General features: G+C 38.3%; 1 pseudogene; it reads right to left on the reverse strand.

Annotated features, from left to right (window-relative positions):
• Positions 1-327: 327 nt before the first annotated feature.
• On the reverse strand, positions 328-8,420 carry LOC122122593 (annotated as a pseudogene).
• Positions 8,421-11,245: the final 2,825 nt, after the last annotated feature.

Below are 11,245 nucleotides of genomic sequence, written 5' to 3' on the forward strand. Positions count from 1 at the left end.
AAGGGAATCACAGAAACAGTGGGACAAAGTGTGAACCAATTGGAAATGAACTCTACGACTTCGGGGGCAGGGAGAGTTGGGGAAAAGTGGGAGAAAATGAGGGAGAGGTAACACTGTTCCAAAAGAAATGTACATAAGAGTACTCTTATGTACATTTTTTTTTTTTTTGGGTCCGGTCGTGGGGCCTGAACTCTGGGCCTGGGCGCTGTCCCTCAGCTCTTCAGCTCAAGGCTAGCGCTCTACCACTTGAGCCACAGCGCCACTTCCAGCTTTTTTTCTTTTTGCTTATGTGGTGCTGGGGAATCGAACCCAGGGCCTCATGCATGCAAGGCAAGCACTCTACCACTGAGCCACCATTGTAACTAACTTCTCTGCACATCACCTTTACAATAAAATGTAAATTTAAGCTAGGTGCTGGTGGTTCACACCTATAATCCTAGCTACTCAGGAGGCTGAGATCTGAGGATTACAGTTCAAAGCCAGCCAGGACAGGAAAGTCCTTGAGACTCTTATCTACAGTAAACCACGAGAAAACTGGAAGTGGTGCTGTGGCTTAAGTGATAGGTCACTAGTTTTGAGCTGAGAGCTGAGGGACAGATCCCAGGCCCAGAGTTCAAGCCGCACAACTAACAAAAATAAATAAATAAATAAATTTTAAAATAAGAAGGAAATTGGGAAGTCCCAGGAATCTGTACTAATAAAACATTTCCAGGCCCGGGACCTACTACTACGTTGGGGAAGATGTCTTCTTTGTGGCTCTTTCCCACAACAAACTGATGGAATATGTGCATCAAGCATGCCCACTTTCATAGGGACTACAACATTTTCCCAGTGACTTTAACTCTCATTTGTTTTTAGAATGATAGATAACTTTTCTATAGTTATTGTCATATCTTCAATATCAGCTGTTGTCAAGAATAGAAAGAAAAAAAAAACAACCTTTATATCTACTACTTTTAGCATGGGACCTGACTCATAGTTGCTAATTAAGAAATGTCCAGTTGGGCACTGAGGGCTCATGTCTATTGCCCTACCTATGTAGGAGGCTGAAATCTGAGGATTTCCATCCAAAGACAGCCCAGGCAGGAAAGTCTATGAGACACTTATCTTCAATTAATCACCAAAAACAAAAAACACACAAACCAACAAAAACCCAGAAGTGGAGGTGTGGCTCATGTGGTAAAATGCCAACCTTGAGCAAAAAAAGCTAATGGACAGCACCCAGGCCTTGATTTCAAGCCCTACCTAGTAATGGCACAAGAAAATGTCCAGATGAATGAAAACCAAACAGCCCTATCAAAGTGTTGGTTTACTATGTGAAGCAATTGCAAGAACAGAAATACAGATAGAGATAAATTACACCAGAATTAATTGGGTTTTGTTTTACCTCCCTAATATTTAATATTCCAGCTCATATCTTTGATGAGATATTTTTTAAGTTCATTTATAAAATTTCTCCCATACAAGGTTGATTTTTAGAAGACTCAGAAGCCTTCTCAAGCCATTTACAATTGTTCTAGTGACTCCATCCTTAGAAACCCTGATGCTCGTGAGCTGAAGAGAAAGGAATTTGCTGTGCAGGTCTTTGGCATCTCAGAAAGGGGCTCTGAAAAGCACATGCTGGAAAGTTGGAGATGCTCAATGTCTTTGTCCTTCCATCTACCAGCTTATCTCCCTGTGGAGATAAGCTCATCAGTATGGAAGGAAAGAAATAAACATAGCAACCACTCTGGGGCCTCTGGAATGAACAGATGTCAGGCAACTGCTCTATGTCTTATTGGAGAGCAACACATTTTACCCCTACTTCCTGTCTTTACAATTACTCTACCACTGGCTAAAATTATGGTAAAAGGCATTAAAATCATCTTAGTCCTCAGGTGTGGTATGGAGGGTTGGCTGTGAAAGTAAAATATGACATTTTAAAGGTTTTGAATATTTTTATTATCTTTAAATTGTACAAAGGAGTTGCCATTCACCAAAGCAATGTCACCCCTTCCAACATTCTCATCCCTCCCTCCCAACCTACCTTATCCTTTACTTACCTTCATTTTAGGTTATATGTTGAATCTTTGCCATTTAACAAAGCATTTTATGTGTACAATGCATCTTGATTTATGTCATCATTTCAACATCTTCATCCACCTTTGACCCTAGGATTTCTAAGTTCTGTGGTTTACACAATGAATTCTTGCCTGCATTATTCCTTCCCCCCTGACTACCTCATTCTTCTAGTCCTCTCCCCTTGGCTTCTTCCTCTTCTCTTGCAAGTACTCATGTCCCAGTACTTATTTTGTTGGGCTTTGACTTAGTGTTTTTTTTAAGAATTAGGCTACTTGCACTTTCCATAGAGTCCCGTTACATTTCAGTTAATTCATTTGTAACCCCTTGCTTACCACCTAGTGTGTACTTGTAATTGCAGGTCAGTCTCAGGGATTTTTCTGCCCTGTCTGGCTTCAAACCAGCTGAGATCCTCAGATCTCAGGCTTCTCAGTAGCTAGGATTATAGGCATGAACCACCAGCGCTCAGCCATTTGTTGTTTCTTATCTCCCTTTCCTCCTTAAGTGTTCCTGATTTTTACCTGATAGTCTCCTTTCTAGTCCCTCACCCAGGAAGTAGGAGTATTTCCTTTTACCCAACTCCATACTTCCTATACTTTTTGTTTCCCTAATTATTATTTTTAATTTACTTTATTGTTATTATAGAGACAATATACAGAGGATTACCATTACATGAGTCAGGTGATGAGTACATTTCCTTTTGTACTGTGTCTTCTGTTCCCTAGCTTTCTCTCAGGGCCTCTGTTCCATCTCCACCCACGAGTTTCATAGTTTACTTTCATCAGTGTTCAGTGAACTCCACTGCTGCACTTTTTACTCTTTGTCCCTTGAGTTCTGTATCCTCCCACACCCTTCCGAAGATGTACTCTAATGATGTTTCCCTAATTATTAATCGTATTTTCCCACACATGTGACTTCTACCTCTGTACTTCTACCTCTCTCCTCCTAAATATAAATGTGTTCTTCATTTTTTTTCTTCTGGTTCTTTTACAGGCTTCGTTCTGTACCACACAGGACAAGATGATGCTTGGTTTCCCTTCCCAGCCTCTGCCATCCTTCCAAAAATCAGTTGGTTTATTACCTCCTTCCAATACCTCTCCACTCCCATAACTTCCACTTAAAAATTAGTGGTTATCTCCTCATTGATGGATTTTAGGTTCATTTTTGGCTATCTAACAATATTTTGTAAAAGAAAAAATATAGCAAGTATTCATACATTTATCGGTGCCAATATCTTTCAGTTACTCTGAGAACCAGAGTGTTGTTCTCTTTTTTCTTTGGTATTTCAATCACTGTGATTATTTTAAAAATCCCTACATGCTCTAATCCCATTTTTTTCAATAACGTTTATTCTGTTCTTTGTTATTTGTAATTTATCAGATTTCTCTGGCTATTTCTTGAGCCATGTTATTCCTTTTCTTAAATAAATCTCCATCCTTTGTTTTATTGTATCTTCTTTGAGCTTTAACTTATTGAATTTATATATCCATGAACTGTTCTACTTTGTGGAGCATTTCTTGGATTTTTCTTCTAGTTCTTTAGCTCATTTTTTTCCCTTGAGGCAGAGTAGGTAAATGAGCCTGTCCTCCATCTTTGTATCTTTTCTCTTGTCTTTTATTTCCTTCTTCATTTCTTTTAATCTTATGGGCAATTTGAAAAGAATATTTGCTAAGTTTAATATCATTTCTATTATCACATCTATGATGATATACTTTGGTACCTGGAGTGGACAGGTTGGTCACTTTCCATTTGTATCTGAGTTGGCTTCTTTAAGCTACAGTGTCAGGATAGGACTATTTATGTCCTATCTCCATCTCCTTCATTGTATTTAGATTCTTTCTTTCTTCTGAGATTGAGTATTTCACAGAAAGATTCTCTTTATCAGAAGTGTAAATAATTCATTAGAGATTCTTAGATTTTTGTCTGGTATTCACAACTTATTGTATACCCAGGAGGTAGAATTTCTTGTTTTGCTAGCTTTTTGTTTCCCACCATGTTTATTTCATTTCATTATTGTGGTAGATTGTTGATCCTTCCATCCTTCTTGTTCCTTTACAATGTGACCTTGATGATTCTCCATCATTAGGTGGCATATCTCCATCCCTTGATATTTTTTTCGTCTCTAGATTTTTAATGCAGTGATCTAATTATATAAGATCCAAGTTGATTAATGTAATTATTAAAGTGAAACCATAATGAATACAGATGATACATATGAGAGTATGCTTTTTCCAAAGTAAAGAAATGCACTTATCTAACACTTTGATGGAAATCTCAGAAAAATAAAGCTGATGAAAAGATATTGTATGTAAATAATTTAAAAATATTGCCAGGAGAAAGAAGGTAAAAATCACTATTTGAATATAGAAAATGACATAAAGGATTATCAAAACACAAAGTATTACAGGAGAAGAGATATGCTGAAATAAATGAATTATCAAGATCTTAAAGGAATGAAGAGCATTTCTAATGTATAACAGATCCTGGGGGAAATGAACACAGCTGTTTCCTGAAGTGATGATGACAAAAGAGACAGTGGCTTTAAGAAAATGGAAAGACCCCAGTGACTTTACTTACCACCTCCTTCAGATCATAGGGAAAATGATCCTCTTGGGAGAGCTTAAGCACCATTCACAGCCACATCTTAATGTCAGGTTAATGTAATGCTTAACATTTAGATAGAAAACTATTTCAATGGTGAAAATGATGTAGGTATCAGAGGCATATTCTGCTGAGTCTCCAGGTAGTTGACGCTTTCCAGAACAGCAGCCACTACTCGGGGGTCCTCATGAGACTGGGGTCTCCCTGGGGCGCGACTATCCATGTTCTCATTTCACCAAAGAACATGAACTCTGTTGAGCACTCCATATTCAGTGTGGAAAATACCAATGAGTTTAGCATAGCCTGGATTGACATGAGCATTAATTGTCCTTTTAAATGCATCCTCCTCCCCCCACAGACCTGGACCTCCTGGTTTCATCTGAAAAGTAGCCAGTTCATAGACATCTTCTTTTGGAGGTTTTCCTAGTTTGCACCAAGGGACCAGATAAGTAATCTCACTCTCTTGTTTATCAATGAGAGGTACATTTGGAAGGAGGAATTGTTCTTGCCATTCTTTATCCTGAGCCATGGCTTTCCTAACTGCAGTTCGATGAGCAAAGTTATCATAGTTCCAGGTATGAAATACTATATTCATTCTGCCTCCAAACTCTACACTCCAATATCCAACCAATTCAGAGTGAGCTGTCCGAAGGTAAGCATTTTTCTTCAGATTTTCCAGGAACTCATTCATCTTTGAGGATTTAAGATAGTAGGGCCGAAGTTCATAGAATGTTCCATCATTTTGTCTGGGGCCAGTAGCAAAGAATGCACATGCTTGCCGTGGAGGGCAAGCATGGCCAGGCCGGAGCCCCCAGTCTCCGGGGACTGACTCGCCTTCTGGCTTCCCAGAATGCCATCCCTTGATTTTTAACCTTATGTCTTTCTGCCAAAATAGAATGTGGCAGAAGGGCATTTTATACAACTCATGAAGTTGTACTTCAGAGTGCTTGTAGCTTCTGTGTTCAGCTCCATATGTTCTTTTACTACCTTAAAGGGGAGCCCAGGTTAAAAATGAGAGACTCTAGGAAAAAGGCTCAAGCTCAACAGCCCATAGTCAGGAGAAAAGGCATCTATGACTCTTAGTTCCAACAGAATTGCTGGGTAATTCTATGGCTGCATGGGTGGTCCCAGTGAGGAACATTCAGAGAATCACCCAGCTGAGCACAGCCATGAAATCATAAAATTTAATGTCATTCTTTTGAGTTACTTCAGCTTAGTGCATGTTTTAATGCAATAACATAGGATCAGACCAAATTGGTATATGAAAGCAGATGGTATTATAAACATAGCAAATCATGTAGCTTTGGGATTAGGCAATGAGCAGAGACTTGAAAATGGCAGACTGTTGAAGGCGGTGTCATGCATTAGGTGTATGACATGACATTGATCCAGCATCAATATCCAGGACTAATTTGGAAGGTTGATACTGTATTTAACCTAGAAGATCTGAGTAAGGAGTTTTTTCAAACATTAGTTGGAAGGGTGGGGTTAAGTGTGGTGGTGGTGCACATATCCCAGCTCTTTGTGAGGTGAAGATAGGAAGATCACAGTCTAAAACTGGCCTGAGTCTATCTCAAGAGCTCAAGAGCCTATCTGAAAAACTAAGACAAAAAGGTACAGATACTGGCATGCTTGCCTGGCAAACAAGCAAACAACAACAACAACAACAAAACCCAACAAAGTCCTGAGTTACATCCCCAGTGCCCACCTTCAAACAAAATTAGAAATGCCAGTTGTTTCCGTTAATTGTGTAATGAAGTATTGACAAACGAACTCAAGAGAGAACTGTGTTTGCAACCAGAACTGAACATGAACAGACATTTTAGGATTTACACGTCCAAGGAGACAGGTTACCACCTAGGATTTAAGGATGTATGTGACTTTTGAGGCTTTGAGTGAAAGTCCAAAGTTTAGAAGAATGTATATCAAATTTCATTAAAAGAGTTATAAAAAAAAGCTTCTAACCTTCAAAATTCTATGAGAAAGGAGTAATCTGGGCATGCTTTCCAATTGTAAATCTGAGTCCTGTTTTAGCGTGAAAAAGAAAAGAAAAGAAAAAAAACCCAACTGAGTAGTTTTCAGAGGGCATGACCAAGAACTGAGGATGAAAATGGATTAGAAAGTCAACTCCAAGAAACCACATTAATCAAGGGACTGTTCCTGACTTGAATGAGGAGGACCTGGCAATGAGTGCCCCATCAGATTTCTACAGATTTCAGAATCACTCTAAGCCTGCAGCTGCCTTGAGGTGTCCCTGCCTTCCCTCTGTATGAACTAGTGATCTGGCCCCATCTCACCCTGGCAGGCTGGGTGTGGGAAGAAGAGATGTTTAGCTATTCTTGGGTCTTTATATCTGATGACCCCCTCCCCCCAAAAAACCTTTTGTCTTCATCCATAAATGCAGTACAGGTCATGAGATCTCAGGCCTTGAATCTGGAGCTGTACTTGGATAAGACTTTGGGGGTTTGGTGAAGGGAATGGATTGGTTTTACTTTTAAAATACTGTGGCTATTTATTTATTTATTATTGTAAAGATGATGTACAGAAGGGTTACAGTTACATAAGTAATGAGTACATTCATTTTTGAATGTATCCACTCCCTCATTTTCTCTTACTTTTTCCCCTGACTCTCCCCTCCCCCAAGCTGTAAAGTTCATTTCCAGCATAGTGTCTAGTCCAGTGAGTATCACTATTGCATTGGTTCACCCTTTGTCCTGCTGTTTCTATGACTCCTCCTCCCTTCTGCAGATCAGATAATGAACTTATATGAAAGACAAAAGGTACAGAAATCAACAACAGTGACAACAAAGCATAAACCAAAGGAAAAAAAAAGAAATAAAAAAGAGATAACTACAAACATTCTAAAAACCTCTTGTTTCAATTTCTTGGAGTTCAATTTGATAAGCTTCATTTTTATATGTACCTAGTAAGTAAGCTATTGTTACAAAAACTAAACTTACAAAATAGGCATTAAAATATTTATGATAATCATTTGTCTGAATTAAAGCATGTGCTCATTTGCAAACATGCCTAATGACTTCACTTGCAGTAAAAAATTTTAAAATTTCAAATTTGGTAAAGGGTAAGAAAGGAAGTCAAAACGGAACATATGAAAATGATATTCAATGATATTCTGTGGATGGGCTATTATTTTCATTTATCTTACGAACTTGCAGGAATACACACTGGAGAAATGTACGTTGAGATTTTTTTTAGGAAGTTATCTTCTGTTTAGAAAGTTTTATGAAGCATACAAGAAGAAATTAAACCTCCATGTATGTAAATGTAATACATGTACATTCATATAAAATGCCAAACAATGCAAATTGTGAGAAAATTTGTGAAAAAATAAAATAAAATATTGCGGCTAGAGGGCAAAAATTTCTCTATGACCTTTCATACTGTTTCTTTTCCCACTAAGAGGCTCAGTTTGTTTCTCCACCCTTTGAATCTGGACTCACCTTTTTCTTTTGTCTTTTTGTTTTGATATGGAGTTCTACTTTAACAAATGTTAATGGTGAGCAGACATGTCACAGTATGGTGTCTTTGTCTTTTTTATTTTACTGCTGATGGTATGGTAGAACTCAGGGCTTAATACTGACTAGGTAGTCTTGAGACAACTCTCCCACTTGAGCCATGTTTATCATATTTTGCTTTTAGTTATTTTTCAGATAGGTTCTCACACTTTTACCTGGTTGGCCTTCAACCACCATCTTGCTACCTTTGTCTCCAGTGTATCTGCGATTAAAAGTATGAGCCATTATGCATCTCTAGCTTATTTTTGAGATAAGGGTCTTACTAGCTCTTTTTTCTTTTCTTTTTTTTACACCTATGCTGGACTCAAAATATAATCCTCCTCTCTCTACCTCTTAAGTAGCTGGTATTATAGGTGTGGACCACTATTCCTTACCTCCTTTTAACTGTTGACAAATTGTATTCAGAGCATTTAACACTTGCTCTGTCTTTTTAAGCCTTTATGGGCACAATGTTGTATTGTTAGCTACAGGCATGATATAGCAGAGCAGTCCTTTAGGACTTAATCATGTTGCACAATGAACATGGAAGAATGGACTCTCCAGACTACATATTTAGTCTTCAGACTATATAGATAATCTCCACGCTATATGAAGGTAAGGGCCTTGCTGACCGTTGGCATCAATGCCCATACAAGGAAATGGCCATCTTAGACCTTCTTGTCCCAGTTGAACTTCGAGATGCTGCTGCTCCATGAATGAGTCCAGGACGATTTTTGGGAGCGCACACACACTCAACAGGGTTGTGGAAACAGATTTGCACAGCAAGCCAATAATGATGATGTTATTTGCTAGGTAGCACTAGCTAAATAAAAGAACTAGTTTTTTATCCCTAAGGAGTCAGAAAAAGGAAAAGGTAAATATCATCAATGGATAACAAAAAAAAAAAAAAAAAATCAGGGTTCTGAGAAGAGACAGGAACAACCAAGTCTAGATCTGCTCCTCATTCAAATTCTCAGGTTTCAGAAGTTTTAATGATGTTTCTTCAATTCGAAGAAGTACAGACTCTTCTGCTGTGCTTGTAATACAATGTCATTTAACTCATTTTGGCCTCTCTCCATAGGATTGTGAGGATGAACCTAATTATGGTCTGATCTGGAAAACTTGGCCTTCTACCTTCATTCTTTAACACTAATGCCTTTAAAGCTTGCAAATTCCCTTGGCAGGTAGGATCTTGCCCATCCCTTCCGGATTCTGACTGGATGCCAGATCAACACTAGATAATTCTGAGGCTAATGGTCTATTCCTTGAGAGACCATTTAAACCGATAATAGAGGTTTTTAGTAAGTAATAGATCTGATTTGTTTCTTTGAACCCACTGGTTTGCCTCTCAATGAGCCAGGGCTGAGTTAAAAATTGAGACACAAGTGCATTCGTTCTGTATTTAAAAGGACATGTCTATACACACTCATGTTCACAGAAGCACTATTCACAGCATACATGAGGAGGAAACAGCTTAAGCGTAAATTGATGTATGAATGAGTAAATGAAATGAGGTGGATGCAGACAATGGAATATTATTCAGCTTCCAAAAAACAAGAGGAAAGACTGCCATGGGTTTCAACCAGGGTGGGCCTTGAAGATACCAGACTAGGTGAAATTAAGCTTGTCACTACAACACAATACTGCATTCTTCTACTTCTATGAAAAGATGGAAGTTTTGGAGACTTACACAAAAATGGGTATATTGTCCTTAGTACTACCAAAGCTTTATTTACAATTAGTTAGGATGGTAATTTTATATTATTTTTAAAACCTCAATTAAAAATAAATAACTGAGAGTTGGAGGAAGAGGGGAAGAGCATATTGATTGATAGGATACATAAAGTCCTGGTTCTGAATCAGAAATTTACAAGCTTATTATGAATGTAAAATTAAAAACTTCGAGAACAGTAAAGCAATTGTCACTTTAAAACCATTTCACATAGGGTCTTGCTTTTTTAACTCTAAATGAGGAGTCATCTCCCCCTCTGGCCTGTCTTGGAAGAGGTCAGTTTGAGGAACTGAACAGGACTTGTCATGGATTGAAAATGGGGATAGGGGAAGTTCTGACAAATTATTTTACCCCAACTGGGCCTGAGCCATGGTCCTTCTGCTCTGAGGTGTCTTAGTAGCTAGGAATATAGGCATGAGAACTCAGTTTATATTTTTTTTAATTTTTAAAAATTATCTTTAAGTAGTTGTACAAAGGAGGTGCCATATTACAAAGCAGTTTATGAATATAATGGATACGTCTTGACCAGTGTCAACCCTTTTGACATGCTTGCGCCCTTAGACCCACCCCTTCTCTTACTTTGTATAAATTGTTATATTTAATATAAATTCTTGACTGCTTTCTCCCCTACTTTCCCCTCCCCTCCACCCTCCCTCCTCTTGGATGTACCCATTTTCTGGTTTTAATTTAGTTGGGTTTTGACCCAATCTTTCCACAAAATTATACTATTTGAGCTATCCATAGTCTATTATACTTCAGTTAATTCAACTGTAACACTTGCATAGCACTCAGTGTGTCTACTTATAGATTTATAGTTACATTCAGTCTATCACCAAGGAAGGAAACCATGCAGCCTTTGTTTCTCTCTGGATCTGGCTTACTTCACGTAATATATTTTTTTCCCAAGTTTCTCCATTTCCTTACAATTGGTACAACATCATTCTTTCTGAAGAATGAGTAACATTCTGTTGTATGCATACATCACATTTTCTTGATCCATTTGTCCATTGAGGGGTATCTGGACTGATTCCATATCATGGCTACAATAAATAATGCTGCAATAACTATGCTGTGCCAATGGTTTTACTGTAACTTTTTTGTGTTCTGTTGGATAAATGCACAGGAAAGGGATGGCTTACTCTTCTAACCTCTTTCAATTTATTTTTTATTTTTTATCTGCTGTGTGGCTTGAACTCTGGGTCTGGGCGCTGCCCCTCAGCTCTTCAGCTCAAGGCTAGCACTCTACCATTGGAGCTACAGCGCCACTTCCAGTTTTCTGGTGGTTTATTGGAGATAAGAATCTCATGGACTTTCCTGCCTGGACTGGCTCTGAACCATG

This window comes from Dipodomys spectabilis, unplaced genomic scaffold (genome assembly GCF_019054845.1).
Source record: "Dipodomys spectabilis isolate Male_0828 unplaced genomic scaffold, ASM1905484v1 ptg000001l, whole genome shotgun sequence".
Taxonomy (NCBI): domain Eukaryota; kingdom Metazoa; phylum Chordata; class Mammalia; order Rodentia; family Heteromyidae; genus Dipodomys; species Dipodomys spectabilis.